Source organism: Neofelis nebulosa, chromosome 5 (assembly GCF_028018385.1).
Source record: "Neofelis nebulosa isolate mNeoNeb1 chromosome 5, mNeoNeb1.pri, whole genome shotgun sequence".
Taxonomy (NCBI): domain Eukaryota; kingdom Metazoa; phylum Chordata; class Mammalia; order Carnivora; family Felidae; genus Neofelis; species Neofelis nebulosa.
In genome coordinates, this window is record NC_080786.1 from 51015609 (window position 1) to 51033506 (window position 17898).

Consider the following 17898-nt stretch of genomic DNA (forward strand, 5'->3'; position numbering starts at 1 on the left):
CTGAAATTGGAATAAAATTAAAGATTGGGTTCCTAATTGCTGCTGAATCTAATCAGCAATTTAGTCTGCCTAACGACACTTCAGTATGTTTATACAGACATTTCTATAGAAAGGTTTTTGCTGGTATTTTATGGCTTTTCCTTTTTCCTATAAGTGAATATTTCTCCATTTAAAATATCGACAGTTGATGTTAGTAAACTTTGAATTAATGAATTTAGTGAATATCATGTCTTTGTAAAAGTAGGAACTTTGTTAAATCTCGTAGGATTAAGTGCTTCTATTACATTTTGTTATAAGCTTTTATAATTACATTAAATCTCAGTTGAACCTGATATTTCTTAGACCTTTACTAAGAAAATTTTGTTACAGTGTCTTTAATTTCAAATTTGAATAATAAATTATTTCATAATGTTTGAGTAGAAAAATAAGAAGCTTGAAGTATTCAGCTTAAAATTTTAGATTTGGAGGGTTTTGCCTATCAGAGCAGAGATTCTTTTGTTTGGGGTATTCACATTTTACTTTCTTTAATAAAATATTGCATTATATAAGTCATATGAACACACAAAATAAAAGAAGTAAACAGAAGTAAAGGCAAAGAATTCCCTTTTTATTCTGATTACTTTCTTCTTACTGGAGAGAAAACCGCTTTTAATGGTTTGGTGTATATCTTTCTAGATCCTTTATTGTGCCTTTTCTTTTATTATAGATATATTTCTTTAAAATATCTAATATATATGAGCCACTTAATTACATACATTGGAAATTGTTCCATGTTAGTGTGTATAGAGCAATCTTGTTTTTAACTGTTACACTTTCCTTCTTAAGAATATGCCATAATTTACTTATTTTTCTTTTCAACATTTAGATTATTTCCAATACTTCTTATTACAGGTTTATTTTTTTTACAGATAGTATTTATATTTATATTCTTGTGTACATGTGTTTTTCATGGGATAAATTCCTAGAAGTGAAATTGCTGAAAGAAAGGAAATGCCAACTTAAAATTCTGATAAATAGGGGTGCTTGGGTAGCTCAGTCAGTCAGCTATGTATCCGACTCTTGATTTAGTCTCGGATCATGGTCTCACGGTTCATGAGATTGAGCCTAGTGTTGGGCTTTGTGCTGACAGTGTGGAGCCTGCTTGGGATTCTCTCTGCCCCATCTCCCCTTGAAAATAAATAAATAAACATTAAAAAAAATAAAATTCTGATAAATGTATACCAAATTGTCCTTTGAGAAGATAGTGTTAATTTGACCAATAGTTTATAAGACCATTTTCTTACATGTTCATATTAGAGTTTTTCAATTTTTTTCAAATAATTTACTTTTTTCTTGAGTTTTCATTGTTGTTTAATTTGTGTTTCTTTGTTGCTAGTGAGGTCGAACATTTTTTCATGTTTATTAGACATTTCTGTTTTTTCCTCTACTAAGTACTTGTTCATATCTGTTGTCAAAATTTCTATTGGGTTATTTGTTTATTTTTGTTTATTTATAGGAGTTTTTAATAAAATATGGACATTATGTTTGGTTTATATATGTTGCTAATATTTCCTCATGTTTGCCTATCTTTTTGTTTATTGTGTTTTTCTGTGTTGATTTTTTATTTTTTTAATATTTCATGCCAAATTCTGGTCCAGGTTCTGTGTCAAGTTCTTTTGATTGCAAACAACAGAAACTCACTCTGGCTAACACTAACCTAGATTCAGGCAGGTTGAAAACACAACATATGTTTAAAACTTTTATAGTACTGCTGTTTTAGTTAACTTTTTAATCTATTTGGAATTAATTTTGTCTGGTGGATTTATAATTTCATATTTATTCTTTTTGAAATGTATGGCTTGTCTCAATATCATTCATTAAATTTTCATTCTTTCTCTTTTGATTTGAAATGCCACCTAGTAATTTCTATGCTAGTCTATTTCTGGACTCTGTTTTATGCTATTGATCTATTGCTTATCAGTGGATGTCTTAGTCCATTTGGGCTGCTATAACAAAGTACCATAGACTGGGTGGTTATAAACATTATTTATTTGTTTCTGACAGTTTTGCAGGCTGGGAAGTCCCACGGTGCTGGCATATTTGGAAGGGTTCCTCCCTCCTACTCTTTCCTGGTTTGGTGTTTTTGCTATGTCCTCACATGGTGGAAGAAGCAAGGGAGCTCTTCCAGGTTTCTTTTATAAGTACACTAATCTCATTCTTGAGGATAAAAATTCTATGTGCTATGCCTATTCATCTTTTCGTCCCTTTTAAAGACTGGCAACCACTGATCCATTTGCTGTCTTCATAGTTTTGTTTTATCCAGAATGTTGTATAGTTGGAATCATATGTAGCTTTTTCAAGTTCTTTTACTTAGTAATATGCATTTGAGTTTCTTGCATGTCTTTTCATGGCTTGAGAGCTTACTTCTTTTTAGCATTGAATAATATTCCATTGCCTGGATGTTCCACAGTTTATCCATTCATCTACTGAAGAGCACCTTGATTGTTTCCACGTTTTGGTAGTTATGAATAAAGCTGCCATAAGTATTCATGTGCAGGTTTTTGTATGCAGATACATTTTCAACTCCTTTAGATAAATATCCAAGTGTGATTGCTGGATCATACAGTAAGAGTATGGATAATTTCGTAAGAAACCTCCAAGTTGTCTTCCAAAGTGGCTTTATCATTTTGCATTCCTGGCGACAATGAATGAGTGAGAGTTCCTGTTACCACATACTCACCAGAATTTGGTGTTGTTGGTATTTTGGATTTTGGCCATTCTTATAAGTGTGTATTGGTATCTTGTTTTAATTTTCATTTCCCTGATGACATATGATGTTGAACATCTTTTCATATGCTTGGTATCTGTATATCTTTGCTGAAGTGTTTATTCAGATGTTTTGCCTATTTTTAAATCAGATTGATTATTTTCTTATTGTTGAGATTTAAGAATTCTTTGTATATTTTGGATAATAGTCCTTTATTGGATGTGTCTTTTGCACATACCTAATTTTTCTTCTGTTATTTTCTAGGAATTTTATACTTTTGCATTTTATATTTATATCCATGATACATTTGAGTTAATTTTTGTGAAGGTTGTAAACTCTGTACTTATATTCTTTTTTTTTTCTTTTTTCTTTACTTTTTTTTTTTTTTTTTGCACTTGGATGTCTTATTGTTGCTCCCAGCGTGATATGTTAAAGAGATCATCTTTGCTCAATTGTATTGCCTTTGCTCCTTTGTTGAAGAGCAGTTGACTGTAGTATTTATGTGGATCTATTTCTTTTTTTCTTAAAGTTTGTTTATTTATTTTGAGAGAGAGGCAGTGTGAGTGGGGGAGGAACAGAGTGAGAATCCCAAGCAGGCTCTGCACTGTTAGCACAGAGCTTGATGAAGGGCTCAAACTCCCGAAACCGCGAGATCATGACCTGAGCTGAAGTCGGACGCTCAACCGACTGAGCCACCCAGGTGCCCTCATGTGGATCTATTTCTGGACTCTTGTATTCTGTTCCATTAGTATCTTTGTCTGTTTTGTTTTTGTTTTTGTTTTTGTTTTTTACTGGTACTACATTATCTTGATTATTGTAGTTTTGTAGTAAGTCTTGAAGCCAGGTAGTGTCAGTCCTCCAAATTTGTTTTTCTCCTTCAATATTGAGTCGGCTATTCTGGGTCTTTTGTCTCTCCATATAAACTTCAGAATCTGTGTGTTCATATCCACAAAATAACTTGTGGGATTTTGATTGATACTGAATTAAATCTATACATCAAGTTGGGAAGAATTGATATCTTGACAATATTGAGCCTTCCTATCCACACACGGAATAACTCTCAATTTATTTAGTTATTCTTTGTTTTCTTTCATCTACATTTCATTTTCTTATATAGATCTTATACATATTTTGTTAAGAGTTTTTCACGGTTATACCTACATATTTAATTTTTTGGGGGGGTTGCTAATGTAAATGGTAATCTGTTTTTAATTTCAAATTTCATGTAGTTATAGTATATAGGAAATTTATTGACTTTTGTATGTTATGTATTTTGTTATGTATTTTCTACATAGGTGATCATATAGATTTGCATACTATATATTTCAGTAAGTTGTATTTTCATTTTCATTTAGTTCAAAGTATTTTTATTTTTATTTATTTTTTTTAATTTTTTTTTTTAACATTTATTTATTTTTGAGACAGAGAGAGACAGAGCATGAACGGGGGAGGGGCAGAGAGAGAGGGAGACACAGAATCGGAAACAGGCTCCAGGCTCTGAGCCATCAGCCCAGAGCCTGACGCGGGGCTCGAGCTCACGGACCGCGAAATCGTGACCTGAGCTGAAGTCAGCCGCTTAACCGACTGCGCCACCCAGGCGCCCCCTCAAAGTATTTTTAAACTTCTGTTGTGACTTCTTTGACCCATATGTTATTCATAAGTGTCTTTTTTAATTTCCCAGTATTTGGGGATTTCTCAGCTCTTCTGTTTCATTTGTAGTTTAATTTCCTCGTGGAATCAGACATTGTATGATTTTAATTTTTTAAAATTGTTAGAGTGTATTTTATGGCCCTGAATGTGGCCTAACTTGGTGAATGTTCCATGTGAGCTTGAGAAAAATGTATGTTCTGCTATTCTTGGATGAAATAGTCCATAGATGTCAATTATATCAATTGATTAATGATACTATTGAGTTCAACTATGACCTTACTGATTTCCACCTATTGTATCTGTCCATTTTTGTATTAAAGTCTTCAACCATGCTAGTGGATTTATTTATTTCTCCTTGTAATTCTATAAGCTTTTGCCTCACATATTTTGATGCTCTGTTGTTAGGATCTGTTGTTAAGGATTATTATGTCTTCTTGGAGTATTGACTCCTTTATCATTACATAATACCCCTTTTCAACTCTGATAACTGTCGTTGCTCTAAAGTCTTCTCTGTCTGAAATGAATACAGACATTCTCACTTCTTTTGATTAGTGTTAGCATGATATATCTTTTTCCACTGCTTTATTTTTAATCTACATGTGTCTTTATATTTAAAATGGGTTTCTTGCAGACAACATGTACTTGGGTCTCATTTTTTGATACACTCTGTTAATGATTTCAATCATTAACATTCAAAGTACAGTAAAACCTTGGATTGTGAGTCACTTGTTCTGTGACTGTTCCACAAGACAAGCAAGCACTTCTAATAAATTTGAACTTGATAAATGAACGATGTCTTGAAATATGAGTAGTACGTGATTCCTAATGTCACATGATCACAACTGAGCCAATAGTTCTTGAAATTCCCTTTGATATATGGGTGCTTTGGATTACAAGCATGTTTTCAGAACAAATTATGCTCACAAATCAAAGTTTTACTGTAAAGATTGATGTAGTTGGATCACTATCACCATTTTTATTACTGTTTTCTATTTGTTGCCCTTGTTCTTATTTTTATTCTTATGTTTGTCTTTCACACTTTTTCTGCCTTTTGTGTATTTGAGCATTTTAAATAATTACATTTTCTCGTTCTTAGAATATCAGCTCTACTTGTTTTTTACTTTTTTTTTTTAGTTGTTGTTGTATAATTTGCATTATATATTTATAGCTAATCCAAGTCTACTTTCAAATAACACTGTGCTGCTTCATGGGTAGTGTAAGTACCTTATAATAACAAAATATTCCTGATTCTTCCCTCCTATTTCTTGCATCATTGCTGTCATTCATTTCACTTTAAGTAAGAGTATGTAAATATTCACCATCAGGATTTGCATGATTTGTTTCCTTAGTCATGATTTTCTGTAGTTTAAAGATGGTATACCTAACTGTGGGGTTTTTTGCAGGGCAGGGTGGTAATCATCTTGCTTGGTATTCTCTGAGGTTTCTGGATCTGTGGTTTGGTGTCTGACATTAATTTAGAGGAAATTCTCAGTCGTTGTTTCAAATACTGTTTCTTTTCTTTTTTCTTTTGGTATTCTTGTTATACATATGTTGCACCCTTTATAGTTGTCGCAAAGTTCTTAGAGTCTCTCCCTCTCTCACTCTTTTTTTTTTCATTTTTTCCCTTTGCTTTTCAGTTTTAGCAGCTTTTCAATTCTATTGTCATATCCTTAAGCTCAGAGAATTCTTTCCTCAATGATGTCTTGTCTACTAATAAACCCATTAAAGGCATTCTTCATCTTGTTATAGTGTTTTTGATCTCTGGCATTTATTTTTGATTCTTTAGTAGAAGTTTCATATCTCTGCTTACTTACCCATGTATTTTTGAATATTGTCTACTTTTTCCATTAAAGCTCTTTTCATACTAATCGCAAATTCCTAGTCTGATAATTCTGACATTCCTGCCATATCTGCCTCTGGTTCTGATGTTTGCTTAGTCATTTCAAACTGGGTTTTTGTTTTTGTTTTTTGCCTTTTAGTGTGCTTTCCAATTTTTTGGAAGGAGAACATGATGTTCTAGGTGAAAGAAATTGCAGTTAATGGGTCTTTAGTAATTTAGTCTAATGTGGTGGGTGGGAGTGTAGGAGAGGTATTCAGTAGTCCTGGGATTGGGTCCCAGTCTTGCAGTGAGCCTGTGCCTCTAGACTGTGAACTTCACAGATGTTTCTCAGTTGCCAGCCTCTTACCCCTCCCCACTCCCACCCTAGGTAGGACAGGATGGCTGGGGTGGGCTGAAGTTGGGTATTTCCCTTTGCCAGGTCAGTTGGGCCCTGATAAAACCCCAGTAGTTTAAACTCTGATAAGATAGTTTTTCCTGAGAGCAGGCCTCTTAAACAGAATAGAAAGCTCTGGTATATTTCATCATATTTGAAATATGTTTCCCCTCTCCTTGTCAGAAGCACAAGTGGATTTTTCTCTAATCTTTACTGTGAAGACCTGGTAAGGCTCCTGGATATAAAACTCACAAAAGTGTGGTTTCCCTCTCCCCCTATAGTTTTTATCTCTCAGATTGATGTCCACAGTGAGCTTCCAGTCATTTGCCAATTACAATTCAGGTTTTTCTTTCCATGCATTGGTTCCCATGAAGGTTTCTCTTGTGGGTTTCTGCTCTGAGAAGTTCTGATTCTCTGTATCCACCTTATCTGTCTCTAATTTAGGGGGCAGTGGTTTGCCCTGTGACCTTACTTCTCTAACAGATCTAGCAAGAGTTGTTCATTTTTCACTTTGTTCATCTTTTTTACCTATTGTTAGGATAGCATAGTGACTTCTAAGCTCCTTACACATCTGATTGGAAACCAGAAGTCTTATGCTGACATTTAAAAAAATGACTTAATACTTTAAACATTTTTATTTTTTTCATGTGCTATAAGTGTTTATAACTGTACTCATTAAGCCTCATGAAACCTGAATCAAAGTATAGATAGCCCAAGAGAAAGAATAGAACATGGTGGACAAAGGAAATAAGCAGAAAAATATGAGTGCCTAAAACTTAAAGAAAGAATGGATTTCAAATAACATTTTCTTTCTTTATTTTTTTATTAAAAATTTTTTAATGTTTATTTATTTTTTGCGAGAGACAGGCAGACAGACAGAGCACGAGTGGGGGAGGGGCAGAGAGCGAGGGAAGTAGGCTCCAGGCTCTGAGCTGTCAGCATAGAGCCCAACGCAGGGCTCAAATCCACAGACTGTGAGATCATGACCTGAGCCAAAGTCGGATGCTTAACCAACTAAACCACCCAGGCACCCTCAAATAACATTTTCTAACCTTGACTTTCTTGTTATAATAGGTTAGTGTTACTACTTCTATATCAATTCCTTTGGTGTCTGTCATAGACTAGTATTGAGCTGCCAACTTGACATTGCGGCAGAAATATCTTTTGGGGCTCCTTGGGAGGTCTACTCCAGAGTTCCTCTGGAAAGGACTTCATTTGAGTAGCCACAAGGAAATTCTATGTTTGCAGGTAGATTGATACTGTATAAATAAATATATCATTATTATTTTTTTTTTTTTAATTTTTTTTTTTCAACGTTTTTTATTTATTTTTGGGACAGAGAGAGATAGAGCATGAACAGGGGAGGGGCAGAGAGAGAGGGAGACACAGAATCGGAAACAGGCTCCAGGCTCCGAGCAGTCAGCACAGAGCCCGACGCGGGGCTCGAACTCATGGACCGCGAGATCGTGACCTGGCTGAAGTCGGCCGCTTAACCGACTGCGCCACCCAGGCGCCCCTAAATATATCATTATTATAGCTACTAGACTGTTCTATTGATATAAGCTTATTGAAACTCTTAGTTTAAGCTTATGATGCTCACCAGCTGGTCAGAATGACATATAGAAAATTTTACCTTTTATAAAAGTCATAAAGAGTAGCACACTGATCACAGCTGGGTGTTTACTTCAGAGAATTCAAGAACCATAATGGCAGATTATTGGTCAGAAATATTTGCATTTAGAATTGAATGGAATTTTTACATTAAACTTTAATTTTAAGGTAATTATAGACACATGCAGTGTAAGAAATAATGGAGATCCTGTGTACTATTTACCCAGTTTCCCCTGTTGGTAACAGCTTGTAAAACTAGTATAATATCATAGTGAGGATATTGACATTGATATAGTCAAGATGCAGAACAGTTTCATTACCACAGGATTCCTCATGTTGCTCTTTATAGCCACAGTTACCCTCTCCCTCCTCCAATCATGACCCCTGGCAACCACCATTTCTATAATTTTGTCCTTTCAAGAATGTCATATAGATGGAATCATAGAATATTAGTCTTTTTGGGATAGGCTTTTCATCCAGCATAATTCTTTGGAGATGCATTCAAGTAGTGTGTATTAATAGTTCATTCTTTTTTATTACTGAATAGTATTACGTTGTATTCATTGTGTTGATGTACCATATTTTGTTTAATCATTTACATTAATCATTCACAGAAGGGCATGTTGGTTGTTTTCAGCTTTCCCTATTGCAAAGGAAGCTGCTATGAATGTTTATATACAGGTTGTGTTTGAACATGAGTTTTGTTTCACTTCTACAAATGTTCGGAGTGCAGTTGCTGGATTTTAGGGTAACTGCATGTTTGATTTTATAAGAAACTTCCAAATAGTGTTGCAATGTGGTTATACCCTTTTGCATTTTCACCAGGAATATATGAGTCATCCAGTTTTTCCACATCCTCACCAGCATTTGATGTTGTCAACTATTTTTTAATTTAGCTGTTCTAATAGGTGTGTAGTGGTACCTCATCATGATTTTACTTTGCATCCTAATGACTCATGGTGTTAAACCTCTTTTCATGTATGGATTAGTTTACCGGGGCTGCCATAACAAAATACTACAGACTGAATGGCTTAGACAACAGAAATTTATTTTCTCACAGTTTTGGAGACTAGACGTCCAAGTTCAAGGTGCTTGATTTCTGACATGTTTGTATGTTTGAAGAGAGAGAGATCTCTGAGTCTCCTCATTTTCTTTTGTGGATACCAGTGCTGTGGGATGAGGGCCTCACCCTCATAATGTGTTTTAAACTTGATTGCCTCCTGAAAGGCCCTGTCTTCAAATACAGTCACATTGGGGGTTAAGGCTTCAACATTTGGAGTTTGAAGGCACATATTCAGCCCTTAACAGTGTGCTCATTTGTTTTCTGTATATTCTCTGCTGTGAAATGTCTACTCATATCTTTTGCCCATTTTCTAATTGAAATATTGACTTTTTTACTGTTGAGTTTTTAGAATTTTTTTTATATACTCTCAACACTAAGCCTTTTTTGATTTGTAAATATTATCTCCCAGTCCTCTTCACAAGGTCTCTTGCAGACCGAAACTTTTTTTTTTACATTTGATGAGATTTAATTTATTGGTTTATCTTTCTATAGATCATACTTTTGCTAAGTCTAAGAACTCTTTGCCTAGCCATAGATCCTGAAGATTTTCCACTGTCATTTTTCTAGAAGTTTTTATGTTTTGTACTTAAGACATATTTCAATTTGTCTTAATTTTTTAAATAAGGCGTAGGACTTAGGTCAAAGTTCATTTCTTGTCTGTAAATGTTCAACTGCTCCAGCACCATTTATTTAAAAGACTACCTCCCCTTCATAGAACTGCTTCTGCACATTTGTCAAAAATCAGTTGAGCACATTTGTATTGGTTTATTTGGGGGTTCTGTATTCTGTCCCATTTATCTGTGTGTCTGTTTTTCTACCAGTCCCACACAGTTTCGATTACTGTAGTAAATTGGTAGACCTTTATGTTAAAGGTAGAGTGATTCCTCCTATTTTATTCTTCTTTTTAAAGATTGTTTTAGTTGTATGGAAACCAATTTGACAATAAATTTCATATATTGGAAAAAAAAAAGATTGTTTTAGTTTAGTTTCTTTACCTTGCCATATAAAATTAAGAATTGGTTTGTGTCTACAAAACATCTTGCTCGGATTTTGATAGCAATTACATTAACCTGTGTATCAGTTTGGGGAAAATTGACATCTTTACTATGTTGAGTCTTCGAATCCATGAACACAATATATCTTTCCATTTATTTAGATCTTATTTGATTTCTTTCATCAGCATTTTGTAATTATCAGCATACAGAGCTTGTACATGTTTTGTTAATTTATACTCAAGTATTTTATTTTCTTTGGAGTGTTTGTAAATGGTATTGTGTTTTTAATTTTGGTTTCCACATGCTTGTTTTTAGTATATACAAATGCATTGTTAGCATATAGAAATGAAAACAATGGTATCTGCAAATATGGATATGGATAGTTTTCTTTTTCTTTGCTATTTCTATCTTTTTTTTTTTTTTTGCTTTGCTACAGTGACTAGAACTTCCAGTAATATGTTGATTAAATACAGTGAGAGTGTACATCCTTGCCTTGTTCCCAGTCTTAGGGGGAAAAAATTCACTCTTTCACTGCATTAGTGTGATGTCAGCTATAGGTTTTTTGTAGATGTTCTATCAAGTTGAAGAAGTCCACTTCTCTTTATAGTTGGCTGAGTTTTTATCATGAATAAATGATGGATTTTGTTAAATGGTTTTTCTTTGTCCTTTGATATAATCATATCATTGCTCCCCTTAATCCTGTGGATATGGTGAAATATATCGATTAATTTAAAAATATTGAACCAGACTTGTATACCTAGAATAAATCCCACTTGGTCATGGTGTATTGTATACATATACTGGATCTGATTTGCTAATATTTTGTTGAGGGTTTTTGTGTCTAAATTATTGAGAGATAATGGTGTGCAGTTTCATTTTTTTATGATGTTTTTGTCTGGTGTTAGTATTATGTTGATGGAATCTTCTGAAAGATTGATTAATTCATCTTTATTTATTTATTTATTTTTTAATTTTTTTTTAACATTTATTTATTTTTGAGACAGAGAGAGACAGAGCATGAATGGGGGAGGGGCAGAGAGAGAGGGAGACACAGAATCCGAAGCAGGCTCCAGGCTCTGAGCCATCAGCCCAGAGCCCGACGCGGGGCTCGAACTCATGGACCGCGAGATCGTGACCTGAGCTGAAGTCGGACGTTTAACCGACCGAGCCACCCAGGCGCCCCGATTAATTCATCTTTAAATGTCTGGTTGAATTCTCCAGTGAAACCATCTGAACCTGGAGACTTTTTTTTGTCGTTGGTTGCATTTTTTAAAATGTTTTTTTCATTTTTTGTCGGAGGAAGGGCAGAGAGAGAGGGAGCCAAAGACTCTGAAACAGGCTCCAGACTCTGAGCTGTCAGCACAGAGCCTGACATGGAGCTTGAACCCATGAACCATGAGATCATGGCCTGAGCTGAAGTCAGACGCTTAACTGACTGAGCCACTGGATTGCCCCTTGCTGATAGCTTTTAAATCACAGATCCATGTCTTTAATGGTTATAAGACTACTCAGGTTATTTATTTCATCTTGGTTGAGTTTTGGTAGTTCATGGTTTTCAAGCAATTCTATCCCAAGTTGTCAAAATTTTTAGAGTGTTGTTTATAGTCATACCTTACTATCCTTTTGATGACTACAGGATCTGCAGTGATATGCCCTCTTTCATTCCTGTTGTTGTTGATCTTTGTCTCTTTTTGTTCTTTTAATTCTTCCTGTAGATTTATAAATTTTGTTGATGTTTTTAAAGAGTCAGGTTTTCGTTTCATTGATTTTCTCTATTATTTTCCTGTTTTCAATTTAATTGATTTCTTCTTTTATCTTTGGTATTTTTTTTTCTTTTGCTTGCTTTGGGTTTATTTTACCATTCTTTTTCTAATTTCTTGAGGTAGGAACTTAGATTTTTAAAAAAAATTTTATTTACATTCCAGTTAGTTAACATACAGTATAATGTTAGTTTCAGGTATACAAAGTAGCAAGTCTTAGATTATTTATTTGAAAACTCCCTTTTTTTGGTGGAAGCACTTATCTCTTTTCTAATGGAAGCACTTAATGTTTTACTCATAAATTTAACTCTCTTCACTACTTTAGTTGCGTTTCACGTATTTTGATATGCTGTACTTTCATCTTCATTTCAGTTCTCTATGTGTGGGCTTGTGTGTATGTATAATTTTAAAAATTTCTTTTGAGACTTCTTTGACATATGCATTGTTTATTATTTTTTTATTTAAAAAAATTTTTTTAATGTTTTTATTTATTTTTGAGACAGAGAGAGACAGAACATGAGCAGGGGAGGGGCAGAGAGAGGGGGAGACACAGAATCCAAAGCAGGCTCCAGGCTCTGAGCTGTCAGCACAGAGCCCAACACAGGGCTCAAACTCACGGAATGTGAGATCATGACCTGAGCTGAAGTTGGACGCTCAACCAACTGAGCCACCCAGGCGCCCCTGACATAATGCGTGCATTATGTGACATATGCATTGTTTAGAAGTTTGCTGTTTGGTTTCCAAGTGTTTGTAGATTTTCTTGTCATCTTTGTTATTGATTTCTAGCTTGATTCCATTGCGCTCAGAGAATATATTTTGTATAATTTCACCTTCTAAAGATTTGTTGAAATTGATTTTATGGCCTAGTATAAGCTCTGCCTTGATGACTGTTATGTGGGTGCTTGAAAAATAAATGTGTATACTTCTATTATTGGGTGGAGTTTTTTTATATATGGCAATTAAAATCTGATGGTTAGTAGTTTTGTTGAGTTCTTTCATTTCCTTGCTGATTTTCTGTCTAATTCTGTCTGTTACTGAAAGTGTAATTCTGAAAGTCCCCAACTCTAGTTGTAGATTTGTCTGTTATTCTTTGAGTTCTATAATTTTGGCTTCACATATTTTGTGGTTCTGTTGTTTGACATGTACACCTTTAGGACTGTTATGTCTTCCTGGTGGATTGATCCATTTATCATTATGTGATGTCCTTATTTCTCTATAGTAATTTTATTTGCTCGGAAGTCTACTTTATCTGATAATATAGACACTATTGTTTTTTTTAAATGATTTACATGGTATATTGTTTCTATTCTTTTGCTCTTAATCTACCTATGTTATTATATTTTAAGTGAGTTTTGTAGACAGCATATTGTTGAACCATGTAGTTTGTTTTTTTTTTAATCTACTCTGCCAACCTCTTTTAATTCATGTATTTAGACTATTTACACTTAAGGTAATTATTGGTATGCCATTTTATTATTTGTGTTCAGTTTGTTTCCTCTGGTTCTCTTTTCTTTGTTTCTCTTTTCTTACCTTTCTGTTGGTTTCTTGAACATTTTAAGGATTATATCCTGATATGTTTATAGTGATATATGTATATTGCTCTGCATGGGTTTCTTAGTGGATGCTCTAGTTATTGCAGTGTAGACACGTGACTTATAGTCTGTGGTCTAATTATGATATGTCTTACATGGACTTTTTGAGTTTATTCTATTTGGGTAGAATAAGATCTTCCCTACATCTTGTTGAATCTATAGGTTTATATGTCTTGCCATATTTAGAAAGTTTTCAGCCATTATTTCTTTGAATATTATTTAGCCCTACTTTCTGACTTTCTTCTCCTTAGATTCTAATCATGAATGTTAGCTCTTTTGCTATTGTCTTACATGTCTCTGAGACTTTGTTAGTTATTTTCCCCCCATTTTCTCTCTGTTCAGATTGGGTGAATACTGTTGATCTATCCTAAAGTTTATTGATTCTGTCTTCTGCCCATCTAGTGAGTTTTTTCTTTCAGTTATTATATTTTTTCATTTCTGTAATTTCTATTTGGTTATTTTTTTGTAACTTCTGTTTATTTGTTGAGATTCTTTATTTTTTATTTCAATAGAATTTTAAATTGCTTTTAAAATAATTTTTATTCTGGCTGCTTTATAATCCTTGTCAGATAATTCCAACAATTGATTTATCTCAGTGTTGGGTCTATTGTTTATCTTTTCTTGTTAATGTTATGATTTTCCTGCTTCTGGCATGATAAGTGATTTTCCATTGAGTCCTGATTATTTTTGAGGTTATACTGTGAGGCTCTGGATCCTATTTCATCTTTTTTTTTTTTTTTTTAAGCAGGCACTCCCCCTGTTGAGGTATAGCATGAAAGCCAGATGGGCATATTTGTTCAGCTTCCTGCTGAGTTCACTGACACCACTCCAGTAAAAATGGGTTTTGACTCATACTGTATCAGTCTGGTAGAGTGGAACTTCACCTACCCTCTTTGGTCCCCTTCACACTTTTCTGGCTAAAGTGGGTCACCAACTTGCACTGCCTTGTATCTCTGCTTGGGTTATAACGTTAGCTCCCTGCTGCTGAAGTCACTGTCACCAGAGAGTGTGAATCAGAGGGCTGACACACACTGCTTCGTTGCAGCAGGAGGCAGAAGCTTGGCTCCACTTTGTGCCCCACTGACACCAAGGGATGGGAGAAGTAGAGTGCCACCCAGCCCTGCTTCCCATCACTTGATTCTGCTTTGTTGACGGCAGCTGGGAGGAAGGCTCAGCAACCTGGTCCCACTGGCACCAGAGGAAAGGAAGCGGAGTGTTGACTAGTTGGTCTCATACTACCTTATTCTACCTCATTGGTGTTGAGTGGGGCTGGAGGCTCCTAATTGGGACCCCGTGACATGGAATCTGGATGGGGAGCAAGAGCAGGAGTGCTGCTAGTAGTGTTTTTAACTGCTTCATTCGATCTCTTTGCTGTTGCTTGATATGGAGGTTTAGTTTCCCACTAGGCCTCACTGACACCAGGAGTAGATGGGAAGTGAAGTGGTCACTACTACGGACTTACACTTTGTTCAGACTTGGTGCAGGGTGGGAGTGGAGGCTCAGCTTTCCCCTGGCCCTGCTGTTACTGCCCTGGTGGGGGAGTTAGAGCATATCTTAGCTTCTGCAAGAGGGAAATGGAAGATCAACTCCCAGATCATCCCATTGACACTGCACCTGTCAGGTGAATTGGAATACACTACCTGCCTCTATGGGGGTAGGGATGGCGTGGTGTGAAAGATCAACTTTCTACTTGATCCCAGGCCTACTGAAATTCTGGGGTAGGGAGGTACAGTTGTACAGTTGATGTCTAGTTTGAGAGGGTGGATATTGCCAAGAATGTTTTTGTTGTTTAGTGACCCTATTCCTCATCAGTTAAGTAGATCAGATTTGTCTTGGAGGTTTTTTTTTTCTTTTTCTTTTTTGGTTTGTGATTGTTGGTGATTCTGGGTTGGAGATTTCAGCACCCTGTCTGGGATATATGGATATAATAAGGAAACTCAGTGATCTCATTGCCTTGGTATGTCTCAAGTTCTGAGATTTCTAGCCCATCTGCCTTCTTCCCACCTTTCAGAGTCTTCATATACTTGTGTGTGTTATGATCAGGGTTTTTTATTTTTTATTTATTTTTTAAATTTTTTTTTCAACATTTTTTTAATTTATTTTTGGGACAGAGAGAGACAGAGCATGAACGGGGGAGGGGCAGAGAGAGAGGGAGACACAGAATCGGAAACAGGCTCCAGGCTCCGAGCCATCAGCCCAGAGCCTGACGCGGGGCTCGAACTCACGGACCGCGAGATCGTGACCTGGCTGAAGTCGGACGCTTAACCGACTGCGCCACCCAGGCGCCCCAGGGTTTTTTAATTATAAGAGGGAGGACCTGAGAGCAACAGGTTGTGATCTTGGTTTTGATCTTGGATTGATATTTTAGCCAAATTAAATATTGCTTTGAATAACTAAAAACTTTTTTTAAGTAATGGATTAAATTGTCACACTAGTCACAAAGTAGCTAGTCAATAAATAGTCACAAAATAGCCAGTCAATAGCTAGTTCACAAAAGTCAGTAGTTTTATAAATGTGTTTTCTATGTGTCTGCTAAACATTTCTTCTTTGACTTCTCTTCTGCTCATGCTAGGTTAAGACTCTGGCATGAAGATTTAAGCAGCTATACAATAGACCTGTGTATGAGGAACCAGACTTAAGAGTTCTATTGAGCATAGGTGGCTGTTCTCACCAGTCAGGTGAGCCATGTAAGTAAAAGCCTAAAGCAGTCAGCCAGAGAAATGGGCATAGGTAGTAGGTACCAAGGGTTCAGAGAGCCAGACTGAGCTCACAGTTTGGGATCAAAATTGGGGCACCTGGGTAGCTCAGTCGGTTAAGCGTGCCAGTTTGGCTCAGGTCATGATCTCACAGTTTGTGAGTTTGAGCCTGGTGTCGGGCTCTGTGCTGACAGCTTAGAGCCTGGAGCCCACTTCAGATTCTGTGTCTCCCTCTCTCTCTGCCCCTCCCCCACTTATGCTCTGTCTCTTTCTCTCTCTCTCTCTCAAAAATAAATAAACATTTAAAAAATTTAAAAAACTAATACAGAGAGTATCTCTGAGTTTATAAATGAAGAGAATGGGAGGAAATAGGTGTACCTGGATAGAGTAGAGCATGATTGGGCAAACGAGGCAGATTTTGTGAATTATCTTCCCCTGCCAAATCTACCTTCCACATAGACTAGTTATATCAGTTAGGAATGCATTCTGCAGCAAGTGGCTTTAATTTGTTTCTTGAATCAAGAGTAAGGGGTATAGGCAGCTCAGTAATGTCACCAGGGAGCTAGCCCCTTTCCATCTCTCACTCTTTCTCAGTGAGTAGAGAGCCTCATGCTGGTCTTCTTGTGATCTCAAGATGGCTTCTACATTGCCAGACATCATGTTCATTTCTAGGCAGGAATATGAGGGGTAAAGCACTAAGGGGAAATGCCTATATTAGAAGATCAAAAGCTTCCCTATAACTGCAGGGGTTCTGGCAACTGACTGCAGGGAGTTGGCTCATTGCTTGCTGAAATATCAAGTTCTGTTGTAAGGAAGAAGACACTAGCAGGGCCTGCCTCACTGTACCGTTACATCTTCCTCCAGAAAGTAATGTGTGCATGTTTATTTTAGTTCCTTGGGTGGGAGAAAAATAGTATCTCAAGGAAAGAAATATATCCAGAATTCCCTTTTTAAAAAGATCTTGTCTTCTGTACATGTCTTGTTGAGGCTCTGCTTTTTCTACATTTGCAGTATTCTCTGGGGTTTGTGGAAGTAGTGTTAAGAGACATACATTAAAAATGTGTGTGACAACTGATTTTGAATAATTAAGATTTTATAGAAGTACTGATCAGTATAAAGTACTGATGCACAACTACAGTTCTCATGGGGTAGGGAACTTCCTAGGGAATCACTTCAAATCTCTGGGACTTTTCAAACCTTCACTTCTCTTCTAAGATCCTGATTTGTCCCTTGGGGGCAGAGTGAGACTATCTGCAGTGAAATAAGAGCTAGTATTGATGGGAGGGTGGTTGGGTATATGAACATGGGGAAGGCAGGAAAAATCAGGTTGCATTCCATTGGATATTTATTCTTTTTCAGGCACTGAAAAATGGCTCTTAAATAGACACAGTGTCATTAACAAATAATTTCAACTTAGAAGTTCATATCATGTTTTTGTCTAGGTATATAGATACGAATTTATTATATTAACATTTGTACTATGCATTACTTAAATTTTCAGAAACCTAAACAAATTTTATTCACATCATTTAGTTCTAAGACCAGCTAGTCTTTTTGTTGTCTTTTCATTGT

The 17898-nt window shown here is 35.7% G+C and overlaps 1 protein-coding gene across 7 annotated transcripts in view; it reads left to right on the forward strand.

The window, feature by feature from the left end:
- Positions 1-17898, forward strand: part of LEKR1 (leucine, glutamate and lysine rich 1) — a 231856-nt gene that overhangs the window by 18600 nt on the left and 195358 nt on the right. The window lies entirely within an intron of this gene.